The sequence below is a fragment of the Myotis davidii genome, unplaced genomic scaffold (assembly GCF_000327345.1).
Source record: "Myotis davidii unplaced genomic scaffold, ASM32734v1 scaffold837, whole genome shotgun sequence".
NCBI lineage: Eukaryota > Metazoa > Chordata > Mammalia > Chiroptera > Vespertilionidae > Myotis > Myotis davidii.
This window is the reverse complement of record NW_006291728.1, coordinates 447622-471511: the sequence shown is the minus strand read 5'-3', so window position 1 is coordinate 471511 and position 23890 is coordinate 447622. Positions and strand designations below refer to the sequence as shown.

General features: G+C 38.4%; 1 pseudogene; it reads left to right on the top strand.

Annotated features, from left to right (window-relative positions):
- Positions 1-4510: 4510 nt before the first annotated feature.
- The window catches only part of LOC102758660, a 21829-nt pseudogene continuing 2449 nt past the window's right edge, over positions 4511-23890 (top strand).

The window sequence follows — 23890 nt, the reverse complement described above, 5'->3', positions numbered from 1 at the left end:
TTACATGTGATGGTGGGGGTAAATAAGACACTGGATAATAGCATAACTTGATTATAAACAGCTTGAAGGGACGCCACGTAGGACTGAGAGAAATGGCAGAAATAGGAGTACATGGATCAAATTCATAACTGAGTATTTACAAATTCAGTGACCTAAGCCAAGTAATTTGACTCTAAACTTCTTTCCTATAAAATGAGGATAAGTTCTATCTCAATAGCATGCTTTAATAATTAAAAATATATAATGACTATAGTTTCTGTCAAAAAGACCTAATTGGTCATACTTTTATAAGGCCTTTGCTGCCCCCAAGAACTCTGCCTTTATTGCTAACACTGTCCCTTCTACGTGTTGTGCATTCCACTTGGGAGACAAATTCTCCATGTTGCCTATATGCATCTCTAGGTCAGGAAACATATTTTGCATCTCTAGTGCCGCTGTTCTTAGACTATAGTAAACATTTCTTACTTGTTTGTCAAATAAACATTTAAGTCCATGTTTTTAATCAATCATTAATGGAAAACTGATCCAGCTATTTCCCATCAATCCTCCCAAATATTGGTTTTAAACCATATCAATGCCTCTTGAAATTAGGCTGGAGTATTCTTTTTAATTTTAATTTTATTTTTTATTTTTAAATAATCTTTATTGTTGTATTACAGATATCCCTCCTTTTCCCCTCACTTCCCCTCTCCACCTGTATCCCACTCCACACCAGGCCTTCACCCGCTATTGTCTGTATCAATGGGTTATGCATATATGAATACTTTCTTTGGTTAATCTCTTTCAACCCTCCTCCCCCTTCCCTCTAAGATTTTTCAGTCTGTTCCATGTTTCCAAGCCTCTGGTTCTATTTTATTCATCAGTTTATTTTGTTCATTAGATTCCTTGTTAGTTTATTATTATTTTTAGGTTCAATTTTTGATAAATATGTATTTATTGCCATTTTATTATTCATATTTTTTATCTTTCTTTTTACTTCTTCTTCAAGAAGACTATTTATATGCTTTGTTTATCTTTTATAAAAAACTAGAGGCCCAGTGCACAAAATTCATGTACTGGGGGGGGGGGCACTCCCACCCTGCTTGAACCGCTCACCTGCCTGCCGGCCTGATTGCCCCTAACCACTCACCTGCCTGCCTGATCTCCCTTAACTGCTCGCCTACTTGCCTCATCGCCCCTAACTGCTTGCCTGCATGCCTGATCACTCCTAACCGCCTCTACCTCGGCCCCCACACCAGGGACCCAAGCTTCCCTCCCTCTGGTCAGCCGCAGGCACCTGGGATCCCGGGAGGCTTTGCCTGGGCCCTGGCTTTGTCAGGAAGGATGTCCAGAATGACGTCTGGAAGACGTCTGGTCTACCCAGTCTAATTAGAATATTACCCTTTTATTATTATAGACTAGAGGCCAAGTGCATGAAATTCATGCACAGGTGGGGTCCATAGGCCTGGTGGACGATCAGGGCCGATCAGTGCCAGGCCGATCAGGGCCCGAAGGCCCAGCGGGGTCGGGAGAGGAGGTGATGGTGGCTGGGCTGGGTGAGGAAAGAACAGGAACCAGACACCAACACTACCCTCAGTGCCCCACCACCCCACTGTTCCCCGCCTCCCCCTGTCCTTCCCTCAGTTCTGCACTGCCACTGGGGGCCTGCTGGCTGGGGGAGGAATGAAGGGAGGGGCTGGGGAGGTTTTGATCCCCAGTTTGGAATGTGCAGGAGGCAGCCAATCAATGATGCTCTATTATCATTGATATTTCTATCTCTATTTCCCTCTCCAAAATCAATCAAATATATATTTTTAAAATGCAAGGATTTTAGAGGAAGAAAGGTAGGGCAAGAGAGCTATTGACAGGGGGTCATTTGAGATCTTGCTCACATTTCAGATAGGATAACATAAGGTGGTCCCAGGTGAGGAGTGGCAGTGGGTGGAGCAGGGCACTGCGGGCTGAGGGACGGGCTGTAATGACAGAATTTCTGTGACAGTGACACAGAGCATGTGTTGGGGCCATTGCTGGAATTATTCATCCCCAAGAGGTTTTGATTCCAGACAGAGGAGGAACATGGAGATCAACAGGCCTTTCTTAGCCTAGAATGTGACACGGGCGGCAGGAGCAGGCTTCCCTACTTCCCTACAAATGTAAACATGCCGTGTAACTGCACATGGATGTCAGTCACACTGCCAAATCAATGCCCAGTCAGCCCTGGTGGCTCTGTCCTGCCACTCTCTGGCTGTGCTGTGGCACTATTGGCTGGGGGGAGGGGGGGGGCAAGCCATGTCCCCAAGTGAACATAGTATGTGAAGAAGTAGGCAGGAAGCCAGAAGCTGGAAGCCGGAGCTGAGGCGGCCTGGCAGCGCTGCGTCTGCCATGGAGCTGAATGGGGAGCAGATGTCAATGCAACCAGCTTTGGAGTCAGAGGGGCTGTGCTTCCTGCACATCTCTGGTGAGTCCCCGTGAGCCCAAGGCGTGCCAGCCGGGCCAGGCAGGGCCTGGGAGGCCTTTCCCTCCTGGAGCCATTCTTCCCAGGTGGTAGCGTCAGCTGCTTTTTTTTTTTTCCAATTTACTTTTTTTATTGGAAAGTAAGCTCTGGGCTTGTGGTTCCTGGAATCCCTGGGCCATAGCATGCAGCTCCAGGCCTTACTGCACCCCACTACACCCTCCTCTTGCATTGAGTGTCTGGCCCCTGGTGGTCAGTGCTCATCATAGTGACTGGTTTGCCGCTCGTTCTGGTCGTTCCACCATTACGGTCTCTAGAATTTTATTATATAGGATGGCATGTTTGTTCTTCCTGTTAGCTTTGTTAAACATTGAGTAATTTCTTGAATTGCTACTGGTATTTTTATTGAGCATTTTGGGGGAACTAAAGCCTTTCATTCCTGACTATATGGTAAAGTCACTAATATATGTCCTTTGATTCTAAATGATGGTTTTTCTGGGTAATCTTGGTTGTTGGCCCTTGCTTTTTTGAATATTTCATACCACTCTTTTCTGGTCTGCAAAGTTTCTGTTGAAAAATTAGCTGACAGTCTAATGGGAGCTCCCTTGTAGGTAACTATATCCTTTCCTCTTTCTGCTTTAAAGATTGTCTCTATATCTTTAGCCTTTTGCATTTTAATTATGTGTCTTGGTGTAGGCCTCTTTATTTCAGACTCTCTGCACTTCCTGGACTTGTATGTCTATTTCCTTCACCAGGTTGGGGAAGTTTTCTGTCATTTTTTCAAATAGGTTTTCAATTCCTTGATCTCTCTCTATTCCTTTTGACATCTCCATGATGTGAATATTGGTAGGCTTAAACTTATCTCAGAGGTTCCTTAAGCTATCCTCACTTGTTTGGATTCTTTTTTCCTTTTTGAAGCTCTGATTGTGTTTTTTGCTTCCTTATATTTCAAATCACTGATTTCATCCTCTCATGTACTCTACTCTTGAGTCCCTGTAAATTATTCTTCATTTCAATTATTGTATTTTTCACTTCTGACAGATTCTTTTTTTCCATCTCCATTTTAATTTTTTCTTTCTCTTTGTTGAAGTTCTCACTAAGCTCACTGAGCATCCTTATAACCAGTGTTTTGAACTCTGCATTGGATAGATTGCTTGTTTCCATTTTGTTTAGTTTTCTTTTTCTGGATTTTTGTTCTGCTCTTTCATTTGCAATATGTCTTATTTTGGCTACCTCCCTGTGTTTGTTTCCACATATTAGGTAAAACTGCTATGTCTCCTGGTCTTGGTAGAGTGGCCTTATATAATAGGTGTTCTGTAGAGTCTAGTGGCACAGCCTTCCTGGTCATTGCATCTGGATGCTCCAGGTGTGCCCCCCATATGGGCCATGTTCACGTCAATGGGAGTGATATGCATGCAGGCCAATAGGGAGTGAGGACTTACTGAGACCACCATGGAGGATCGGTTGTGCAGGGTCTGACCCCAGGAAGCAGGCCTTGCTTCAGTAGGGCTCTGGTACCTGATGAGTTATCCCTTGAGTGTGTCACTTGTGGAGATGGTTGGGTGGTGCTTTGGCATAGTCTGAAGCTGTCCATCCAGTGTACTTGTTCTGTGACCTCCTGGAAGACTAAGGTTATCAGCTGCCTCCGCCCAGCCCAGGACCACCTGAATGAGCTACAAAGCAATCTGCCAATAGATTGTACTTGTACTAGGCTTAAAGGTGCTGTGGAGATGCCAAACTAAATCAAAGCTGACTGCTTCTAGTGTTGGGCCTGAGGCCACTTAACAAGAGGTAGGGGGCACACTTAAGTCAATGCTGGTTATTTGAAAGATTTTAGCAAAGTTGAAATATGGGACAAGACAGACCATTTGTATTAAAAACAAACAAACAAACAAACAAAACCCAAACAACAACAACAACAAAAACTACTGGAAACAACTTGGGATGGCCAGCAACTTAGGTGAGACTGGGTCTCAGGGAATTGTCAGAGCAGGGTGAACAGTGTTAGACAAGTTGATAGAGACTCAGGTATAGTGCTTGCCTGCCAGATTTGAGGGGTGAAGGCTCAACAAAGGAGCAATGGCCTCTGCCAGCACTTCTGTCTGGGAGAAAGTTGCCCTACCAGCCCTCGTCATGATGATAGACAATTCAGTTCCTCCCCATATGTCTCTGGCACCTTTCATGCTGCTGGAGATCAGAGTGAGTGAGTCTGAGTAAGTTGTGGGCCCTTTAAGGAAAATGTCTGAGACATCAGAAGCCTTCCATCTCACTCAGACACAATCCCTGCTAAGTTTCACAGCTAGAAATTATGGGGAATTCTCTTTTTCCCGGCACTGGAATTTTGGGCTTGAGGCCTGGTGTGGGGCTGGAACCTCTCGCTTCTCAGGGAAGACCTCTGCAGCCAAGATAACCTTTCCAATTTTTAACTGACAAATGTAGGTGTGGGACCAGCTCATTCCACATCTCTGTCCTTCCTACCAGTCTTAATGTGGCTTCTTCTTTATATCCTTAGTTTTAGGATTTCTGTTCAGCTAGATTTCAGGTGATTCTGAATGATGGTTGTTCTATAGTTTAGTCATAATTTTTATGTAGTTGTGGTAGGATGCAAGTATCACACTTACCTACTTCATCTTGACTGGAAGACCTTTTACATAAACTTTGAAGAATTATTTCTTACAGTTTTGTTGTTAAAAGTTAATTTAGCTCTGAGGGAAGATATCAAAATGACAGCACTGGACACTGAAGTTCTCTATCAGTGACTGTCTAGTGAGGTAAGGCAAAGAGACTGCACATTTCTCATGCAAGGTGCTGCGCAGTTATAGATTTCTAAGTACTTAAAACATTCTGAAAAATGATGGATTAGTCATTGTTGAGTATAGAGTGTCTGACTCAATGGTAATATACTAATAATATTACAGAATGTGGTCAAACTCGCATCCCCATAAAAGGCATATTAACTATGCTAATTTGTACAATGTGTAGAAACATTTAATCACCACTTTAGTAGCAATCAAGTCAGTACCATAGAATAGTACCATTAGTAGAATAGTTAGCACAGGAGTACAAAATGTACTTGGATAATATAATGCACATCCCTCTCTGTAGCTTCTACAAATGAGAATGACTGGAGGACCCCTTTCTGTCAGAGAGCATCTTATTTTCTGTTAACAAAGGTGTTAAATACAGCTTGCCAAAGACTATCAGGAGCACGACAGTAGTCAAATTTAGGTATAGTAGGCTGTTCAGCAAGAGAGAGTACATAAAAGGGCACCATGGGTGTCTTGAAAGAAAGGATTTAGGGAGGAGGACTTAGGGGCTTTTGAAGGCTGAAGTTAGGAAAAGGATGATTTTGGCACGAATTGGACCAAATCTATAAACTAAGGAGTAGTTGCAACAGTGAGTGAACTTATCTTTAGAGCATACACACCTGTTCATGTTACATTCAGGGAGCATCTGTGGTCTTCCCTAGAAAATATGGGTTTGAAAGAGCTCTTGTTAATGCTTCACTAGTTTGTGATTATGGTTTGGTTGGGAAGAGTTTGTTTTGTGAGTCATTGTATAGTTTTTCAGGTGTGTTTTCTGTCTTTTATTTTTCAGTTACCCCTCATAGCCTAGCAGCTAGCAGGACCATTTTTCATTTTAATGATCTCCTCTTCCCACCCTTCTCTGGTCATTCTTCAACCGAAACTGAAGGACAAACCATTATCTTCTGGGGACTTGATCAATCCAGATCTGTGCCACTATTTGTTGGGTCATGATGATGTAACGTGCTTTTGATGGTAGTTGTTTTGATCTCTATAGGCATCAGGCCTTTTTCTTATTCTTTGAGTTGGGTGATCAATTGTTGTATCATCAGGCATGACAGCAGAAGAACAATAGCATTTAAACTCTGGATTTCACATATCTGGCCACTGCACACAGACAAACACTAAGACAAGGATTATTATTAAAGTTCGAAAGGCCACAATCCTAAATGTGCAAATACAGGCCATGGAAATATGGCCAGAATCTATTTGAATTTTTATTTGAAAAACAGGTGTCTTATTTTTCTTTGATCTTGCTATGTATTGCTCAACTTTTCCAGTTCATTTCTCAAGAATTACTATGTCTGAACAAAATCTGTGATGCTGAATTAGGACATGTCATATTTGAAGAGAAGAGAACCAACTATGAAACTTAATCTAAAAACTTCTGGCTGAATATTTTCAGTGCCCAATTTCTAATTCTTATTTTGATGTTAGTTTTAAATTTTTGTTTTGTTTTATGAGTGATCCAATGTCACTGAATGCATATTTATTAGAGGGCCAAACAATATTGGAAGAATTTAGGTGTCATAAGGTGTTTGTAGAAGAGAGCAGTAAATACAGACTGGGTTTCTTAGACCTGGTTTACTAGCTACGTGAACTTGGGCAAGTTTTTTTCTGTTTTTTATCTTATTTTTTGTTTAGGCATCTCTATGACTCAGCTTTCTCCTCTGTAAAATGAAAAGATAAATAGTACCTGCTTCAAAGTATCATTGAGGAGATAAATGAGTTTGTAAAGTACTTGGTCAATGACTGGTACAAGGTAAGCAAATTAGGAATACTTATTAAATAAGTTTTTTAAAAATACACTGAATACATTGTTCTACCATAAGTCTTTTTTAACAGGTCCCTAAGTAAAAAAAAAATTAAAAACTGATGACTTTCCAATTTTAATGGCCATGAAAATTACCTGAGAAAATTTTAAAATATTCTTAAGCATCAATCAGGCCTAGTATATCAGACGCTCTCAGAGTAGAGTCTAGCATCTTAAGCAAGCATCTCAGGTGGTCTCTGAACCATCTAGGGCAGCCGTGGGCAAACTACGGCCCCGTGGGCCGGATCCGGCCCATTTGAAATGAATAAACTAAAAAAAAAAAAGACCGTACCCTTTTATGTAATGATGTTTACTTTGAATTTATTCCGCCCCTCCGGTCCAGTTTAAGAACCCATTGCGGCCCTCGAGTCAAAAAGTTTGCCCACCCCTGATTTAGGGTAAGCACTATAGGACAGCCTTGACTGGCTAAAGGGAACCATATTAAGATTATCACAAATACATAGATATCTGAATATTATGATATTTTCTCTGTTGAACTACATTATAAGGCTAACTGAAAATAAGGAAACTGACTATATACAGTTGACCCTTGAACAACATGGATTTGAACTGTGCAAGTCCCCTTATACATGGATTTTTTTTCCGTAAATACATACAGTACTGTAAATGTGTTTCCTTTATGATTTTAATAATGTTTTCTTTTCTCTAGCTTACTTTATTGTAAGAATACAATATATAATATAAAAAACATGGATTAATTGACCATATATATTATTGGTAAGGCTTCTGGTCAAGAGTTGGTTGCTAGTAGTTAAGTTTTGAGAGAGTCAAAAACTCTACCTATATTTTCAACTGTGCAGAGGGCTCCCCTAACCTTAGCATTGTTCAAGGGTCAACTCTACATATAATGTCAAGACAATATGAGCAAAGTTATTTATAAAACTAAAAATAAAAGTTGTGACTTTAAAAGAAAAGGTATATATTATGTCATATAACTCTAACGTAATTTTCATAGGTTCATTCCATAGATACTTATTGAGTGCTTACTATGTGCTAGGCATTGTGACTATCTCAATGAATTAAATGGAAAGATGAAGAGAGGACATGGTCCTAGCCCTCATAGAAGGCACTCATAGTGATAGCTCTAAATAATGATGATTCCTACCTGTGATGGTTCATTTTATTGTCAGCTTGACGGGGCTAAAAAATGTCCAGACAGTGGGTAAAACATTATTTCTGGATATGTTTGTGAGGATGTCTCCAGAAAGGATTAATTATCATTGAAGCCTGTAGGCTGGGAAGGTCACCCTCCCCAGTGCTGGTGGGCATCATTTAATCCCTTCAGGGCCTGAATGGAACAAAAAGGCAGAGGATGGGAGAATTTGCTCTCTTGCTGAGCTGGAACATCCATCTCCTGCCCTCATAAATAAAAGCTCTGGTTCTCAGACCTTTCAGCTTGGACTGGGACTTAGATCTTTGCCCCCATTCCTTGGGTCTTTAGACTCTGATCATTGGCTCCTTGGTCCTCAGGCCTTTGGGTTTGGACTGAAGCTACACCATTGGTTTCCTGGGCTTCCAACTGGCACATGATATGTCTTTCTCTATATTGGGTTACATCCTACTGGTTCTGTTTCTCTAGAGAACCCTATGACTAATATACTATTGTCCAGTAGATATATCATAAATGAAGATGATGAAATGTACTATATTGAAAGTCTTTCCAACTTTTATTTAAGTTGTATCTTTCACTAAATGAACACATTTTGAATTTACTAAAGCACTCCCTAAAATCTTCTCATAATCTTTCTGTAATTGATTACAGCCAGACCTGACTTTGATCCCCTCGTAAATACTATAAAAGGTATATATTTAAAATAAACAATAAAGCTGTCCTTTATTTATCTGATCTGTCCCCACTCCTTTATTGTGTCCTTTCAGATGTGTTCTATACATATACCTGCATGTATATTTCTTTGCATATGTGCCTTTCACAAAATAGTAATACAATGTACAGACTATTCTGCACCCCTTTATCCCTTTAATTCTATATCTTCCTATACTTTTAATACTATATCTTGGCCACTCTTGTATTTAGTCCTGACAGATATGCTTTACTTCTTAATGATGGTGTCACAGTGTGCCATTACGTGGATGCACAATAACTTAATTTTCTACTAATAAACATTCAATTTTATTTCAAATTATTTTTCTATTGAAAATAATGATACAATAAATATTTTAGTGTTTATATGAACAAGTGTGTGTGACGAGTGAATTCTTCAAAGTAGAACTGATGGGTGAAAAGATATCTACATTTAAAATTTGGATATAAATTGTCAAATGGCATTGTAAAAAACTCATACCAATTTACCCTCATACCAAATATATGAGTGTCATACACTGATACTATGTCAATCTGAAGGTGAAAATTTCTATCTCTTTGAAGTTTAAATTTGCCTTTATTTGTAATGAATAAAGTTGAGTATATTTTCACATCTTTAAAAGACATTTTTATTCTTCTTCTGTGATGTCTGTCTTTATGATCTTTGCCTACTTTCTATTGGATTGTTGTTATTTTTTCTATTGATTTTTTCTTTATATATTAATAAAAAATTCCCTTTTTCATGTCACAAATATTTTATTACCAGCATATTTATTTGTTTTCTACATTATTTGGATGCTTTATCTTGTAGAAAAATTTTATTGTATCCATTCAAGTTTGCATGTTTTATTTCCTGTGGTTTTTATATTCTGTGTTGTGTTTCTAAAGTCCTTCCTTATACCGATTATTTTTAAAATTATACCATATTCTCTGCTACTACTTTTTGGCTTTATTTTATTTTACAAAATATGGCTTTATTTTAATGTTAAATATTTTTATCTACAATTTGCAATGTTACCTTAGTGCATACTAAATTTCCTAGTGTACTTGGGTCTATTTCGAGCTTCTCTATTCTGTTTCATTAATCCATCTCTTGAGATGTAGTATTATTTGATGGTGCTAGATTCCACTCATTCATCATATTTTTAAAAGAATTTCCCTGCCTCTTCTTACACATTTATTTCTCCATATATAGTTTTGAGTCAGCATATCTAGTTTGAAAAAATTTTATTGGGAATTTATAGATTCATTTTTAGAGCACTGATATCTTTAAAATGTTGAGACTTCTTAGCTAAGAATACGGTGCCTTCCATTTATTTAATTCTTCTGTTAAGTCTGTCAGTGGCAAAGTGACCAACAAGAAAACTTTACTGAGATGCAGATGTGGGGCTAAATCATTAGGTAAATGACTGATTCCAACATAGAAACCAGCTCAGCATTATGTGCATTTCATATTTGGGCTTTAGCAAAATTTTAAATGACTCTAGATAATGGACATGTTAAATTTGTAAATGCTAAGGCTCTATTCTAAAATCAGTCATACATTTTCCTTTTTAGCCAGGAAAGTTACTAAATCATAAATACTGTAAATCAAAATCATAAATAATTACAGTGAAATGATTCACATTGCTTTGAACATTATTTCAAATTTCATTGTCAAATATTACCAATAAAGGCTTCTCAAATTAACTTTATAGGTGTGTTTGCCAGTTAATTAGTAATTGTTAATGAATTATATTCACAGTAGGTTGCTGGTCTAAGAAACGTCCAAACTTATAGAGAATTTTCGTAAGAATTTATTTGAGTCAAACTGACAATTGCTGAGATACAAGATCTCAAATGCTCCCAAGAATGAGTTTTGCAGTTTCTTTCATACATTTGGAATTAAAGAGGGAGCGTAAGGAAGATTATATGAATGTGGGTAAAAGCAAGGGACAGAACAATTAACGAGATTATGTGATCCTTTGAGGGTGGTTATAATAAGCAGCTAGACAGACATGACTAGAGTAGGAACACTAGGCCAAGTATGGAATATCACCAGTGCAGAAAACTCTGGGTACCTAGAAGCAGGCAAAACAAGGACCTCACCATTAGGGTGACCTTTCTTTTGACCTTTCATATGGCTGGCCATGCTGTTGGACACTTTCCTGAACTTTGCTCCCCTGGTATGTCACTAGTATGTGGTAGACCCCCTTAGAAGACAAACAAGGGGGCTGGAGAATAGCCTCATATCACTCTCATACAAGCCCTTGCATGACCACTCCCTTAAGTATTACGTCCTCAAGACAATGAGGTTCTGAGCCCAATAAAAGTAACCTTTGGCCCTGACCGGTTTAGCTCAGTGGATAGAGCGTCGGCCTGTGGACTCAAGGGTCGCAGGTTCGATTCCGGTCAAGGGCATGTACCTTGGTTGTGGGCACATCCCCAGTAGGGGGCGTGCAGGGGGCAGCTGATCAATGTTTCTCTCTCATCATTGATGTTTCTTCCTTCCTCTCTGTAAAAAATCAATAAAATATATTTTAATAAAGTAACCTTTGGAGCAAAACCTCAGGTCTGTTGACCACAGAGACAGGGTTTTGGTCAAATTAGAGATAACATCTAGGCTTCAGTTGTGTTTCAGCTTCAGGCCCAGAAAAGCAGCAAGGTCAAGTGGGGTGACACAATGGCTGATATTTAGACCAGCTTTGATGACTAGTGAATCCCTGCCCTGCCATAGACAAATCACGATAGACTATGACCCTGAAAGGGCACACCTGAACGCTGATGAATATTCTATTGAGATCCTCCCCTGGAGGATTCCCCACCTTTAGAGAGGAGATAATACCTCTTAAGACAAAGGCTCAAGTCTCTCTCGCTCTCTCTCTCTCTCTCTCTCTCTCTCTCCACTCACATCTTCTCCTTTAAGCGTGTCTTTGCTTTCTTTCTCCTAAGCTCCAAGGTCGCTTTCTTTGTCTCTGTAACTTGTTTCATGAGCCCATACAATCCAGCTGGCTCACTTCTTCCACAGCTCACTTCTTCTACCTCTGTGATTTTCTAAATAAACTTTTGCTTGTATCTGAGTCTTGCCTCTGAATTCTTCCTTAGTCAGAACTCATGTACCAAAATTGTTAAACTGAGGTTCAATTGTTGGTAATATTCTGATGCCATTTCAGCGCTAATAGTTACACCTCCCAAGGGTCTGGGGGAAAAAAACCACTACTCTGTCACTTCAAAGGTGGGTAACCTAGATGCACATGAGCAATGGACATGGCTTGCTTAAGGCAAAGGTAAAGCTTTTTTAAAAAGTTATAAGCCCTAGGATGCGATTACCCACCATGATCTGCCCAGTTAAGAATTCATGACCAGATTACTGTGTAGGTTACTTACTCTTACTGGACTTGACAGTTTTATTACAGAACCCTTTTTTTTTCCACACATAAGGTGAATGAATGATGTTTTGGATGGTTTTCTCTTCGACCTCAACGTGCAAACTGATGTTGTGGTTAATGTGCAGGGTGTAAAAAAATAATTTTCCATTTACCCTTCTGGGTTCTTAGCTAAGAAATCCCTGTAATAAAAGATTGATAGGAGAAAAACAAACAAAATTCAATAACATGTATACTTTCTGTATATATGGGAGAAAGCCAGGAAAACTGAGTAACTCTTAAAAATGGCTAAAGCCAGCGCTTTAAATACTGTCCTCATCTAAAATCTGATGTTGGGGGTCAAGAAAATCAGTTATGGGAAGTTACCAGGGAAAAGTCAGAAATAAGGGTCAGGTTGTTCAGATTTACCTCATGGCCTTCTCCATTGTTAAGGTTTCTAGAGATACACCCTCACAACTGAAGATTTCCTTTACAATGTAAATCTGTCACAAGGGGTAACTTCTACTTGGTTTTCAGAGCTTCTCCCTGGTTTTCTGTTTATTAAAAATAAGCAGCTTAAATTAATCTTTATGCCTAAGACATATGTTGGGGTGACAAATTCTGTTCCCCTTCAAGTGCAACATAACTTCCATTTATGGCTCTTGTCTTACATTTGAAAGCAGATGAAATAGTTGTCATAATCTATTTTACCTTCTTTTCTCACCTGTTAGAGCACACACTATCACAATATGCTATGGCAGGAAATCTGACTTCAATGTACTCTTGTCATATTGAGAAAGCTTTTCCTATATTTTTCAAATCACTGGATGTCCTTCATTTTGTTTCTGAGAAAGTGCACATGGTATTTGTCCAGTATATTCTCCATAATACTATCACATTTTACATTTAAAAATAAAAACACAATAAAGACTTCCTCTCTTTAAATTTCTTCATTTCTTTTCCTTCCTCATCCTAAATTCAAAACTCCTTATCATGGATTGCAAAGTGCTTTAAGATCTGGCTCCTCCTTACGTTTCCAACCTCCTTTTTTACCACTCGAGCAATGCAGACTATTTTCAGTCCCTTAATTTACTATGCTCTTACTCACTTCCTGTGAAATGCTAGTAAATTAGCTGGGAAGTGGGGGTAGAGATATAGGAGGGAAGGCCCTTATTTGTAGCATTTTTTTGATTTCTGCGGATAACTACTACCATGGCCTGCACTACGCTAAAAATGGCTTAATAATTGGTTTGCAAAATTCCCTCAGCACACTACTATTTTTCTGCTTAGAATAATACCCCCTCGACCCAACATCTCATAATCATTCTTCAGGTCTCAGTTTTTATATCATTTAGATTCCTGCAGGAAATCATCTCTGACTGTCTTGTGGGTAAGTGAGAGGGCCACCCTGTATACTCTTATAAAGACTTTTTTCCTCTTCATGGACTTCATTATGTTGTAACTATCTATTTACTCTTCTGCATTCCTCAGTGCCTGAAAGCTCAAACAGGGCAGGAAATACTATATTCCTAATACCTTATTCAATACGTTTCTGGTATATGGTAGGTCAATAAATACTTGTTCAATTAATGAGTGAGAATTTATTAATAAATTGATTTCATTATCTTAAATTCATATAATTTCATTACACTTTGACAAATAAGTAACAGTAACAAAAAGGAACTTAATATTCCAATTGCCAAAAAATCAAATAATATAAGAACAAATATGTTATCAAAGAATAAGTGTTTTTATTTTAAAAACAAAACAAAACAAAACATGGTCATAAGTTCATTATTTAAAACTTAATTTAAAAATTTACTAGAACTAAGTGAACCCTAGGTACTGAATATGCTAGTTAATATTAACAGGTTATCCTAAGGATACTAAGTACATAGCGGCACTTGAGAAATTTGTGGCGAGCTGAATAACTAAACCAGCAGAATGAATGCTTCATTCAAGTGACCAGGATACTGGACTGATGGATGGTATTCTTCCTCTAGGATGTGCCAATGAAGCAGTTCAGCTTTATTGTATAAAATCCAGACATGAGTTATTAGAATGAGAAGAATCAAAAGAAATACAAACTAAGAAGTTACAGCCGCTCATAGGCCAGCTCAAAAGTCATTTCATGTGAGAAGTGGACAGAAATCAAGGGCTAGTATTAGGAAGAGGCCAGTGAACTTCGGCAGCCCAGTGTGTTTTCTCTTAGTTACAGCAACGCAAATGGAAAAAAATGTGACTCAGATAAAATAAGAGTTCTGCTTTATTAGAAAAATGCAGAAGTTCTGCCATTGGGGGCTACTTAAACCTGGTGATCTGGAACAGGATGATGGCCTTGACTAAATGCAGAATTATTGCACCTTGAAAGATACTCAGAAAATGTGGGTGATTTTCTTGCTAATACTCTATATTGTGGATGGAAAATCAAGCCACTCTTATTCTAGTCTTTATATCTTGAGCTGGGTCTCTGCAGATTTAGAATAAATAATAGAGAATCATTGATCTGTGGTCCTTTGTACTAGAACATGATGTGTGAGTCCACATGGGATACTGGTTGACAGTAAACAGAGAAACATCACTTGGTCTTTAACATGTTTTTAAGGATCCAGCCAGCACAGTGTTCTGAAAGTGAAACTATGACATTTGCATCTTTGACTTTTCATCACACAGGAGGTAAAGTTCTTTAGTCTCTGGGTCCACACCACTTGAAGAAGTAACATTGAGAAATACATCGATGAAGATCAGCTCATGAGGAACGCAAATAATGCCTCTCGTTGCTTCTTTGGTTTTCGTGCTGCCGTCCTCACTTTCATTATTGTGCATCACCCACTTCATTGCTGTTTCATGAGCCTATGTGCCAAAATCTAGAGCAGTAACAGAAATTTAAGAGACCAGGTGGAGACTTACAGAAGGATCAGGTCCCTGCCACCACCAGGAAGCCTTCTCCAGGAGCCCCATGCCTGCCAAAATGGACCTGGCGGGACATGATACCGAATTCTCTGCCCGTCTATCCAGGGAGCATCTAAGAAAAGTGGGAGCCTTGTAATTAAAGGCATGGATCTCAAGCAGGTTTCCTCCTTCTTATGCATTTTAAAGTCCCCTGGGTCAGCTGTGGGCAGCAGTGAGTCAAACAAAATTTTCCCAGATCCTCCCCTACACCCCTGAGGTAGCCACAGCCAGCATTGGGTATGAATTGATATGCAGTATCCTAGAAGCAGCTTACTGATATCTTGCATGGCCCACCCCAGGAAGTTTAACAGCACTGCCTCTGAGACAGCACGGATGGAAGCAAATGAACTAAACCTCTGCCTCTTTTTGCTGCACCAAGAAATCTCATAGCAGGATCCCAGGAAAAATAACAAAAGGTTCTAAGCTCTCACCTTTAGATACCAAAAACCTATTGTGTGATGCATTAATAATTGGGCTTTCTTACATTTGGATTGCTTCTCCTACTCTGTAGGTTCCATATAAAGGCCGTATGCAGTGCCACATCTTCTGTCTTGGTCATATATTCATGGACCCAGTTAAAAGGTAAACTATTTAAAGATTAATGGATGCTACCGTTTCCTCATTGCCCCTTCCCATTCATATTTCTATTTTGTTTATACATTAACTGTACCCAATGTTCCAAACACAACTAAGCCCCAAATACCTACCTATTTGCAATCCATTTGTTTATTTGTGACTCGGGAAAATGTACTTTCATAAACTTGCTGCTGAATTAGCCAGATGAAAGGGAGAGAATGAAAAGAGTACATGAAGTAGCAAGGACAAGACATTATGTGGGAGATAGATGAAAGGAAAATACAGTAGTCTTCCCTTTTCCATGGTTTCAGTTACCTGAGGTCCAAAAATATTAAAGGGAAAATTTCTGACATAAGCAATTCATAAAGTTTAAATTGCACACTATTCTGAGTATCAGCTCATAACATTGATGAGGATCAGCTCATGGGGAATGCAAATAATGAAATCTCACACCATCTCACTCTGCCCCACCAGGTATGTGAATCATCCCTTTGTCCAGCACACCCATGCTGTAAATGAACTACACGAGAGTTACTGACTTAGTAGCTGTCTCAGTTATCAGATCAACTGTTGCTGTATTGCAGTGTTTGTGTTCAAATAACCCTCATTTTACTTAATAATGACCCCAAAGAGCAAGAGTAGTGATGCTGGCAATTGGGGTGTGCCTAAGGGAAGCTGTAAAGCGCTTCCTTTAAGTGAAAGGTTGAGTGTTGTACGATATGATAGAGAGAGCACACATAACCTTCTAACAGTATATTCTTATAATTGTTCTATTTTATTATTAGTTATGCTTGTTAATCTCTTACTGTACCTACTTTATAAATTAAACTTTATTATAGGTATGTATGGATAGGAAAAAACATAGTATATAGAGGGTTTTGTACTATCTGAGATTAGAGACGTACACTTAAAGGTCTTAGGACTATTGTAAAAGATAAACCAAATACTTCATAGTTAAATGGTAAGATCATGAAAAATAATAATTGTATATATAAATAATTTCATACTTCTAGAAAAAGAAAGCTTTCCTTTTACATAGGTAATTTAGGTAACTTCATTGAAGAAGGAAAAAAAAAGGGATTAATGGTTCAATGTTTTCTAGGCATAAGTACCTGTTAGTAAAGTGTTTTTTGTTGTTTTGGTTTGGGTTGGTTTTGTTTTGTTGTTTGTTTTGTTTTTTTGTTTTTGTTTTTTAGAGAAAGGAAAACCAAAAGGAGGATGCAGAAAAAAATTTTAAGTGAGTTTTAAGTGGGGTTTAAAAGGCCAAATTCCATGTCCAACTTGCTTGAAGCATCAATTAAAAGTTAGTTATGTAAGATTCAAAATAGACTTCTTAGTCCCTAATCTTTCCATTTGTTCTTAATCATCAGCAGTATTACAAAAAACTGAAGTAAATTAATTGTCAGAAAAATATGGTATTTTTAAAAGTGACTGTTTTTTTTTTTTAAGTAAATGATTCCAAACCACAAAATATTGTTATGTCAAAATAAGCATCCTGTGGAACAGAAAAAAACATTTTAATTATTTTGAAAAAAAAACACAAATGATCTAGGCAAGAAAGTGCTACTTCTTTCAGGTTATTTTTCTTTAGGCTTATTTTTTTTTTTTAAATCTAGCAGATGGAAAAGTTTTGAAGGTTAAGCTTTAAGGTACTACCATCTTCAAACCTGAAAGTCTGCTTTTGGGAACAGGCTTAACTTCACATCTTGATTTTACACAAATCTCCCCTTTCTAATCTCAAGTAGAACTTGCTTGCATTTTTTTTCTTTTGAAATCGTTTATGAGCACTGATACTGAGCTACCATGTTATTAGAAGGAAGTCACATGTCCCAAATTACCTTGAAAAATTGTATGACCAGAATTTTAAAAATAAAATACCTTGTACAAAATATGAGTTAATACTTGCTTTTTACTGTTTAAATAAATATATTGTCCCGTTCTATGTTGGAATAATCACCTGGAAGGTTGAAGAAACTGGCAGTAATTACTTGGTCAGAGGGTATAAAATAAAGGCTTGCTGGAGAAGGAAGTCTCTTCCTCTTTCTTAGGGAATGAGAAATGGGTAAACTACTGATTGAAGGAACAGAATTAAACACTTGATAGTTGGGGCGTTAACATTTGCAAATGTAGAGTCCCTGGTCCAGGGAGGGCGAGGAATGAGATTTCTTACTAATATCCAAGGGCCCTGTGGATAGTGCAGTTGGTGTAGGACGCAGTGGTCGGCAAACTCATTAGTCAACAGAGCCAAATATCAACAGAACAACGGTTGAAATTTCTTTTGAGAGCCAATTTTTTTTTCAGTTGATTAGGATCTTCACCAGGTTCTCTCGCTAGGTTCTGTCTCTAGGTTCTGTGGCCAGTTTCTGTCCAGGATCTTTTGCCAGGTTCTCTCGCTTGATTCTGTCTCTAGGTTCTGTCCAGGATCTTTTGCCATGTTCTCTCCAGCGAAGTTCTTCTGTCTCTAGGTTCTGTTGCCAGTTTCTGTCCAGGATCTTTTGCCATGTTCTGTCTCTAGGTTCTGTGAGAGAGCGAGCCAAAAGTTTTAAACGTAAACTATATAGGTAGGTACATTGTTATTAACTTAATTAGGGTGCTCCTAGGGCTTAGGAAGAGCCACACTCAAGCGGCCAAAGAGCCGCATGTGGTTTGCGAGCCGCAGTATGCCGACCACAGGTGTAGGTGATATAATGCTTGCCAAAGCCTGGAAAGGTAACTGATACTCAGTTCCCTGACCTGCATTTTAAGGGCAGCCCAGGCAGACACATGCGTAGGGAATGAAGGTGACCAGAAAGGACTGTGCTTTCCCCAATCTGTGTTTTAAAATAATTTGGCCTCAGTTTCCAATGGCAGCTCATCAAACTCAATAATTTCAGTATCCTTCAAATTTCTAGAAAAATAATCACTTTGGTTACATTACAAGATGAAAAAAATAGCTATCCATTTTAAAAGGGAGTGGATCACGTTGGGGAATTGGTAATGGGGGTTTACCATTAGTGTTTCCAATAAACATGGTCTGTTTGCTATCATTGGAGAGCTGTGCAATGATGATCAGAATGAATCCCTGATCTCAAGTCTAGAACCTAATGGACAGGTGTTCATTTCAGTATAATAGAAGTAAATTAGAGTTTCAATTCAAATTCTAACAGATGGTATTGTCACAGATACTGAATTACACTATCAATGGTAAATATAATTCTCATATTAAACCAGAGATAAGCATTAAGGCAAAATGTAGTAGGGCATGGTAAGAGCATATGCACTAACGAAGAAAAATTCTAATTTTTGAAATGAGATTGGAAGGATAAAGGGCCATGAGTGAGTTTTACAATCACTCAAAGAAAATAACTTTACAAAATCAATGTGAACTGGGACAAGATAATTATCCTAATTTTTTAAATATATATTTTTATTGATTTCAGAGAGGGAGAGGGGACAGAGAGATAGAAATATCAGTGATGAGAGAATCATTGATCGGCTGCCTCTTGCACAAACCCTACTGGGAGGCTGAACCCGCAACCCAGGCATGTGCCCTTGACTGGAATCAAACCCAGGACCCTTCAGTCCACAGGCCGATGCTCTATCCACTGAGGCACCAGCTAGGGCAATTATCTTATTTTTTTAAAATTATATCTGATCTAGTTATATATTGTATAAGAATAATTAATACCTTGTTAATTATGAAACATAAATATTAAAATCTGAAAATAAATTATACAAATATTTAATAAGCAGATGACTCACATTAATTTACATAGTAGAGTTTACCACTTAATAAATTGTCAAACAATTTATTGTTTATCATCACAACGATATTGTTTTTTCCATATGTGTTATATTACCAGTACAGTTGTGATGTCTATTTTAGGGATGCTATTGAGGAGTTTAATGATTTTTAGGAATAGTTATTTTCACCATGAATCTATTTGTTAAACCTTTTAATTTCCTATTTACTTTTCAGCCATTGAACATATAGAGAACTGTGCTTTGAGTACTAATGTAGAAAATATAAACCATTTCCATTCATAGCAAAGTTTAAGTTATGCCCAAACTCAAGATATTGTGAAAGCAACTTAAAATATAATGTTTAGGCCCTTCAAATGACCTTCTGTTTACTCAAAGCAAAGGAATTTTACAATAAATATCAACAAGATTGATTCTATATTAAGAAACACTACAATGCAAGTGAAAAGTGAGGAAATCATGTGGCTTCAACATTTCCCTCCAATAACTGCACACAAAAAAAGAGATGGAATGTCCTGTGACAGCTCTGTGTATGGTGGAGACTTTTCCTTGTCAAGATACAGGAACGTTTCTCTGTTCTCAAAACCACTGTAAGTGATTTGCAGATAAGATGCTTTGTCGCTACTTCCAGGTTATTTCCATTTGCTTGTATGTAGAAGCACATAGAGTGGTGGATATATCATTTAGCTATCTGCCTCTGAAGAATTGTTATTCAAGTGCCATTCCCTCTAACGTTGAACTGCTGTAAGGATCAAGGATCTAGAAGCACACTTCTGTGTTTGGGTCAACAAACTTGGATTTGCTCTCTCAGTAAGGAAATTTATTTAATCTGCATAGTGTGGGAGTTTAGGGACTAATTTATAGATTTTAATGGTGTTTTCATTTACTGCACTGCATGAGGTGACGATCATAGTTTGCTTTGTTCTTCCTAAATTTGATTTTATATCATCTTCACATATGGCACTTCAACATTATTGCCATTGGCCTTTCCCCACAGGAGCCATGTCCTCATGCTCCATGGCTCCTGATGTGACAGGGTACACACAGAGTGGCACTGGAGAACTGAGCCTGTCAAGTAAGGATGAATAGAGAATACAGTGCATGTACCATTCCTTTGTCATTCAGCTGAACAATGAAGCTACTCTCAAAAATGGGAGTAGTTATTTGGTGAAGGTGAGATTTTTCAGGATGAATTTCTATGAATGATACAGTGGCACCTCGATCCTATATAAACCTGAGTATACACTTGATTCTTAGTAATATGCCACTGCCTCATCTAGATGCAGAATCTCAGGCTACCAACATTCATGCGATGGGACAAAAAGCTCAAGGCCCAGTTAGGAGACATGAATTCATGATCATCATCCTAATTACAGCACATAGATTTATTACTGTTGACACTATCTATTGATACTTTCCATGTTCTAGGCACTGAATTATTCCCTGTTCCAAATATAATCTCATCTAATCTTTGCAATAGCTCTGTAGTTATACTGTATTATTACTGATAGAGGAAAACGAGGGTCGGAGAAGTTAAGTAACTTCCAAAAGGTTCGTGATTGAATGATAGAGCCAGAATTAGAACCAAACTCCAGACCTCACGCTATGTAGTGCTGCTACCTATGGCTATGCATTTTATTTTTTACATATCTTTTAATTGTATCACAAAGCTAGAAATAAATGATTTTTAAAGATCATCTACATGTCCTCTATCCATTCTTTCCATAAGCATAACTATTTCAGGAGTTGACTTTGTCTTGAAAGATGGTATGTCAACTTTTATACTCAGGTAAAGGTCGCTGAAGTAGTAAGCATGTGCCAATGGGATGAATTTGTCTACTGTGAATTGTAGCTCATCCCAGCACTGTGGTTAGAATGACTATATTTATTATGTGGACTGGGGTGGCAATAAGGAGTGGGTATGTGTGCTCCAGCACTAAAAATCCATTACAAAATTTTCCCGAGAATTCATGAGGTAGTTTCCAAAAGATTATGCAGTTACATTCATATTCCCGACTATTGCTAGATTCTTCATTTATTTAAGTATCCTATTTTAAAGCCATATATGATGCTGATGTGTTATGCTCTATGTATTGTTTGACATATGGCCAATTGTGTACAACGTTCACAAACCTGCCAGCTGTGTTTAAGGAACAACAATATTTTGTTTTCAGACAGCTTGATAGAAATCCTAAAGTTTGTGAGAAAACAGAACTTAAACATGGGGGTTTTTCTTTGAAGCACTGGGAAACTGAGGTGAGAGTCACAAAGGAAGAATTCCTAATTTCACCATAATAGAAGCTTTGTTGATTTTCCATAAGAATACGTTGCCACCTTGTATTGAGCTCATTTTCCTTCATGACTTCTAGTTAGTCCCTTCATTTTGTGTTCCAGGATCTGACAGAATAAAGAATGCGTCTCCAATCCAGCCCAAACTGTGCTTTGTTGTGTTTATCACAAAAATAAAATTTTAGGATCCACAGAGACTGGTTAAAGTGATTTAGACCCTAAGAAATGTAATGTCTCAAACATAACTAAGTGTTATTTTCAGTGTTTTCTTCCCTCTGCTTAGAGCTGCTGTTTGGGGCAGATGGTGGGGAGGGGAGGAGCTGTAGCCCTGATGCTGGGCCTTGGTGCTCTAGCTCTTCAGGCTCCATTTGAAGATGGAGGGAGCTCTGACCAATGAAGAGGCGGGGGACCTATGATGACATAGACTTCCAAGCTTTGACAAGGGTATAATCCTATTAAGCTGGTACTTTTCAAGTTATGGATTGGAACCTATTGGTGGGTTCTGATATCAATTTAATGAAATGAATTTGACCAGCATTTAAAAAATTTTGAATAGAGTATATTGTACATTTTCAAACTTTTGTTTCAGTTGTATGTATATCTGTGTGCTGGGTCACTATATAAAGTTATTTCTTTTACTGTTGATTGTAAAGTAGGTGTGAAAGCTATGGCAGTGAACTTCTGCCTTGAACATATCAATTATGACATTCATTGGCTTTATTTCCGAAGTAAAGGAGCCTTTCGCTTCCTGGAGTAAATTGGGGAGATCAATAAATAAGTGGGATTTCTAAGCAAGGGGCTTCAGGCAGCCAGTCTGCATATCATGCTCATTCTTAGCACAGATATGCACTTATGGCAGCATGCAGTCACCTCTGCATCTAGTAAAAAAGCATGCTTTACCTGAGAAAGGCAGACATGATCGATTAATATCCTCTGTTTACATAAGGGAAAATCTAATTGTACTGAAAGTCAAGAGATTCAGATCTGTTTCCGCCAATCCTTACAATGGAACAACACCTATAATGTGCAAGCATAGTATTGACAGGGGAAGGAGGTCAGAAATACAAAAAGGTATGATACTCTGGCTCTATTGTCAAAGATATTTATAGTTCCGTGAGAAAGATGATTTGTAAAGCAATAAGTCAAGGGAACAAGCAATGTGGGATTGCACAAGTCCTTGATCCATTGGCTCTCAAATCCATTCCTTACACTTCCCTGCTCTGCTCTGTATTGCCAGGGAGTGGCCCCTACAGGTGGCATTTCTAAGGTTCTTTTGTCAAATAGCTTTTACATGGGTTTGAGCAATGAAAGCCACTGGTAAGATATCGGAGGATAGGAAAGTGAAGCCAAAATATTGTTTCCCTCCTTCTTGGCGTTGTGGCTCCAGCTCCAGTTGCAGAAACCTGTCATGGTTCCAGGCTCCTCTCAGTGGCCCTGAACCGTGGTTCTGCCTCTGTTTACATCTGCTCCTCCCGTTGGCCTTATACTGCAGCACTGTTGCAAATCCCTGCTTTTGCTAAACTCCCGATTGCTTCCCCATTCCCTTTTGTCCTCTCAGAGACTTTCCATAAGCTGTGCAACACTTTTCTGCATTAAATCCCCTGTGTTTTAAGTACTGAGTTGTTTCTGTCTTCCTGATCAGACTCTGGTTAATACAAGAGTTTAGAATGAGATATTTATGCATCATCATCATCATAACTGATATCAATGTACCATATTTGCCGGCATATAAGACGATTGGGCGTATAAGACGACCCCCTAACATTTCCACTCAAAATACAGAGTTTGTTATATACTCGCCGTATAAGACTACCCCCTCTTCCGCACACCTTCCACACACCAAATAAAAGGTAAAACAATATCAGATTTGATTTTAACATTTTAATTTATATTCAAATGCTTATGACATGCAGGAAAACTGTCACAAGGCTGTATGTAATCAAACATATACATAAAACAGTGCAAGTTTATTACCGGTAAACATACCGGTAATTCACTAAAGAAAACACACTCTATAGACTGGTACCATAGATGCTTCTCAGGAACACAGGCAAGCAGCCCACAACCTAGAGGGACTGTCAATGATAGAAGTAAGAT